Below are 6,000 nucleotides of genomic sequence, written 5' to 3' on the forward strand. Positions count from 1 at the left end.
AGCAAAGTCTTCTTCATGCAAAATAAAATGTGAAGTTTATAGTCACTGCTACCAGCTGACAATTTTACTGGATATTAAATCATACAGCAAAACATCCCTGGGATGTTACCTACACTTTGGTACTTTGTTGACAACTTAAAATTAGCTAATTAGCTGGTTTCTACTTTGAAATCTTAGTTCCTTGGCAAAAATGTATATTTCATTCTTCTAGAGTCAAAGGCAAATCTTAGATTAAAATATCTAGGATATTTTTCCCATTCTTTGCTTGGGAGTGGAGGCAATCTAACAGCTAGAAGATCCACACAGTAGATTGTGCTTTACCTGTCTTTCAGACCTCAAAAACCTCCTGAGACCAGCAATCCATAAAAATGTCATATCTTTTTAGCACACCTGTATGTGCAGAATTACTTTTTTATGCATTAAATTCAGGAAATACTGAAATGAAGTGTCACCACAAAAATCAAGGTAATTTATTTTGAAAATGTTGGAAAAAAATGTGTGACTTTTCATTCTTTTCTTTCCTTTAAAGCTGTAATTTTCATCAAACAAACAATGAACCCAAAGAAAACTTTCTCAGTATCTTAACATCTAACATCTGTGTCAATCGCAGAAAGCTCTCCTATGGTTCTTTGCATGGAAGCAAGCACACCCTATCCCCCTGCAAGCTTCAGTGATCAACGAAGTGACTAAAGCGCTCAAACATCTTAAGGAATTTGGACACCTAATCTGGAGTTATTTTAAGTTAACTGATGTATCCACAAGGGAGCTTTCAGTTCCTTACATGGCCCTAACTTACACATGATCCTTTCCATGCTTTTCTTGATTTCTTTTCCCTGTGAAAACAGAAAGATTAATACCTGGAGAAAACAGCAAGATTTATAATGCACTGTTTGAAATGCTGCAGCACTGCAAGTGTCTCTTTTTTGCTTTTCTCTTACTGGATCACTGGCAGTTTCTGTCCCAGTTTCTATTCATCCAGCTGCTATTCTTCTGCTCACTTCCCCTGGACTTTAAAGTGCACTGTAAAATGTCTGCAGATGGGCTATACTGTTTGTTCATCTGAAGAAATACCCTTATTTTCTTTACTGCAGATTGCAGAGTCATTTATTTTTATAGACCTGGACTTTGTTTTTCATCTTCTGCACTGTCTTATTGTTTCCAGTATGTTAGTGGTGACTTCTGTACCTGGGCTCTTGGTGTCATGGCTGCCCTTCTCTCAAGTGGACCTGTTTCTCCCATTCCAGAAGACTTATATTACTGATTAGATCCATTGATTAGAAATCCACATGGACTCATCAATTCTCTTTAGGAACACAGGCAAGTCTTCTCTGTTGTTGTTTTAAAGCTTGTGTATACAAAGTTTACTAAGGCATCTCTTTGCTTTGGTTGATGAATACCTGGCAAGACCCAGCACTTTCACTTTATGGTGTATACGACTTACACATCAGCATTGTTCATCCTGCTCTTAAGTGGCTGTTGAACAGTAATAGTAAAGCAATAATCAAGGTTAGAATTGAAATTTCAAAGCAAATTAAAATTACCATCATAGTATCCTGTTGGATGTCAAGTCAGTTTTTCCCTGGAAATAATAGAGATTCACAATTTCCAGCATAAGCTTGACTTGTGCAATCACAAGCCAAGTAATGTAATCGAAAATTAACATTTTGCTGTTAAACCATATTTTCTTATATAGCCCTATTTTCCTTACTGAAGTTGCAGTCATTCTCTTCACTAGGTAACAATTAAAAGTACAATGCCCGTGTCACCAGGGGTGAGTACATACAAAGACTTTAGGGAACAGAGCACCATGAGGAACAATTCTGCATGTCTCTGACTGGCAGCAGAACATGGTAGTTGCCTCCCATTTCAGCCACTGTATCACTCCTGCTCAGCTGGCCACTGCAGGGGTAAGGCACTTGGATGTCTGTCTGTTGTTTATTCTGAGTTATGTTTTGTGCTTGTATATAGAAATAGCACCCTAATTCTTGGCCTCCTGCTTTTTCTACCACTCCTCCCTTCCTTCTTTTCCCTTGTATCTTACATCTCCACACAGCAATACAGAGTCTTGCCTTACATGAATATTATATCATTCCCTTAAAATTATTTTCCTTTGGAATTAATGTTGATAATTCTCACATCCTGTAATTTATGATGAAATAATGCTCTAACTCGTGAACCTTTAAACAAAGGGGAAATCAGTGCTCTGCAGAGAAAGGTTGCAGAAGCATAAATAGAAACTCCCCATCCTAAATCTTAATTAAAAATTTTATTTGTACAATGCAGAGTAATACTTCAGTAGTCCTCTATTTGTTCAGAATCTCTTTATACATGTTTTCACAGCAAATTAATTTGTATAACACGGGAGGATTTTGGTACAATAGTGACTAGACTAATGTCATTTTGGATAATCTTCATAATGTCTAAAACTTCAATCTCTCCCTGAATAACAGAAGCAGCAGGAAAAAAAGAGAAGCTTCCCTCCCCTGTGGCTTATGGAGCTATTTACACTGCTCATATTAAGCACTGCAAATTATTTATTTGGTGAAATTAGCCCTTTCTATGTAAGAGATCAAAACCCAAAACTTCACATCTATGGCCTTGTGTTTAGGACACTCTCCCAGAAAGAAAGAACAGGATAAAAAGGTGCAAAGGTAGGTAAAAGCAAGCACTGCACATTTGGCAAAGCATTCAACAGAGAATGTCCTGTAAACAGATGTTACACTCTGGATCTGCTACATATCAAGTAATTCATAGAGCACACATTTGTCCTAAGAATTTGTTTGATGACTTAAGGAACATATCCTGTTCACTAATTAGATAATGTAACCTTTACCAATTAATTCCACTTTCAGCTGAATTAAATAATTGGTGGCAAGAGGAGCTTGACCATCGCTTTTAAACCACGAAGGTATTTTGCATCTAGGTTCTGTAGAAAGGTTTGAGCTGTTTTTTAGTTTATAATTTGCTGATACCTAGTTGGAGGAACTATCAGTTTCATGGTCTGTCCTTCTTTGAGCATGAGGTTGGATTAGCATCCTCCTCAGGTTCCTTCCAACCTGAATTATCCTATGATACTATGAGTCTGTAAAAGAATATTGTTCTATTAAAGTTAGTGAAGAATATACTAATAATTTTTAATAAAGATAAATATATACATATTGCATTTGCTATTCTATGTTAATGCATTTCTGACTGCTGTTCACAGATTTTGCAGCCTATATTAAAAATAGCTAAGAAAAATGAACCCTTGATGATTGGACTTATTTTGCCTTTACAACGACCCTTGTCCATACTGAGAATTTGTTGGAGGCCCACAATTAGGTTTAAAAATTATATCAATCCTGTAGTTTTAAAAAGCAATCTCTGTTAATTGCTTGAGGATTTAAATAGCTTGTTAGCATATCAAGATTTTTAGAGACCGGAAATAACCATCTGCACCCAAACACTGCAGTATCATTTATTTTTAAATACATATAATTGAAGTCCTCATGAGAAGAGCTCTGCCTGCTGGGAACTTTTCAGTCCCTCTGAGATTGGTGGCTAAGCAAGACATTTGCTGAAAATTAAGTCTGTATCATAAAGCTTTTTTTAGAAATTATTTCAACACAGGCCTCTCATGCCTATCTATTACTGATTACTTGTTTTAAGCAATTTCTGTCTTTGAGAGGGAACACTGATACTGTAATTTTAGTCAGAGAGTTCCAAAGCACTGCGGTTCTTTTCAAGCCCTCAAAGCTAGGGTTTTGGTTTTTTTATTTTCTTTTTTTCCTTTCCAATCTAAGAAAAGCTATTCATCTTTTCCTTTTCTCTTCTGGCCCATCTCTTCTGCAGTAGCTGCAGGGACTGAGCTGAAGTTAGAAGAATTTAGCTAACAGAGTTCAACAGGTTTATGGTGTTAACAACAGGAAACCACTGCACTAATCTGCACATTGCCTGCCCTCACATACAGGGCTATTCATGAATTCATGCTGCTGTTTTCCTGCATTTCAGAACTTCCATTGTTTTATATGGGAGCTTGGAGGCTGGCTTAATTAAAGTGATCTGAATAGAAGTACAGTATGCCAGATGTGCATTATAAATATAGAGCAGGTTATGTAATGGTAAACCATCAGGAAATATATTGGAATAGTTTGTGATAACTCATTGTTAACTAAATATAAATCCTAATTTATTTCACTGTTTTAAACTTACTACCTTTTTTTTTTTTTTAACTAGCACAAATGAACTTTCTTTGTATTTTTACTTTTTCCTATTTTTACCACAGCTATTTCATGGGAAAGTCTGCTTCAAATTAATTCACTCTGGTGAACAGGTACCTTTCAGTGTGAATAAGAATTGTAGCATTTGGGCTAGATCCACAGCGAGACTAAGACAGGGTATGCTGCTGTTTCTTCTGCCCTCAACAGAGGTATTTTAAAGCCATGATTCAGATTCTATCTAATTGGTAAAAAGACACAGAGACAATTTTTGTGAAAATTAGATTCTCATGGTCTTCAAAGAATAGAGCTTTGCTTCAAAATATCTACTTTTCATTATGTTGAGCTGCTCAACTCTGTTATCCCATGATTCACCAGTTAAGTATTACCTCTCCTAATTTGCTTATGTGGCCAGATCTATTATAAAACATTTTCAGCATCCTCCTGACAAAAAAAGGCAAGGATAGTGAAGGTCTCATTCTTACCTCTTTTTATCCTCTTCTTTCATTGCTAGAGCACCATAAACGCATCACTGCAATTCCCTTTCACTTTCCCTTACTGAAACTCACTGAAACAGGATGCATGGAAAACCCCACTCCTTGCATTTGAAGGAAGACTGACTATTCATGTCACAGGCAAAAAGTTTTTTGTGCAACCCTGGTTCAAGACATACAGCATCAGTTTTCACTAGGTTAAAATATAGAAGGAAATATATATTCTTCAACTACTTGCATACTGCCATATAAACAAAATTCAACCGAGAGAGCCAGTTACCACATAAGTCATGGGCACAGATAAGTTTCACATATGATTTAATTTTTTTCTTTTAAAGCTCAAGAGCAACTCATTTAATATTTGATGATTTTCAGGTTTTGAACTATGCTAAGTCCAAAATTATACTTTTTGCATTACCTTTTAAACTATATGTACCTCTTGACTAGCACAGAGACTTTAAATGTTGAAATAACTTTTTATAAACCACATTTTTTATCAAAACTGAAATATTTCTGACAAGAAACATGGTCCTACATATTCATTTGGTGCTTTTCATGTCTTTTGCCTAATTAACAGTTTTACCTAGTAGGCATTTCAAAGCTGAGTGGGCAGGTGGTGTAGAGCAGACAAATTCCATTGTTTGCTAATGAATTTCTCTCTTCTTAAGATCACTAACAGAAAAATCAATGGTCATTTAGCACATGTGTTCTTTATAACCTGCAGTGGTTTAGCATAATTTGTTGAAAGATTACCCAAACACTATTCACAAGGAGGTAATGGTATGAAACAGAATAGTAAAGAATAAAACAAATATTTCTCTAAGCATGGAGTTTTCTTTCTGAAGAAAACAGTAAATACACATCCTAGACTCCTGCAGAGAGCTCTTTAATTTAAACCTCCCTTCCAAGGAGTTCCTGCACCAGACAGAACATCTAACTAGCCTGAGAGTGGAAATGAGATACAACTCCACAACTTATCCTATGATTCCACTTGTTGTAGTGGCTGAAATTGAATAACCTAGAGCAGTACATTAGACTGTCTTGTCTGAATTGTCTCTCTAAATCTGGAACAGGACTGGAAGGACCTTAAACTTTGAGCCAGTGGGTATGTTTCGGTAGTGATTTTCAACTTTCAGATGTCTCCCTTCATCGTCACTCACACATATGATGTCAATTACTGCAAGGCCTTTTTATGAATGATTTTAAGAACTCTTCATGAGTTTTGTAAAACCATCCAGGGCTTCTGAAAGTAACCATAAAATCTTGCATTTATTTACTTATGGTCTTCTAATACTACATATATTTAAATT

Source organism: Empidonax traillii, unplaced genomic scaffold (genome assembly GCF_003031625.1).
Source record: "Empidonax traillii isolate 1590-97213 ecotype Southwest subspecies unplaced genomic scaffold, ASM303162v1 scaffold61:size1379657, whole genome shotgun sequence".
Taxonomy (NCBI): Eukaryota; Metazoa; Chordata; class Aves; order Passeriformes; family Tyrannidae; genus Empidonax; species Empidonax traillii.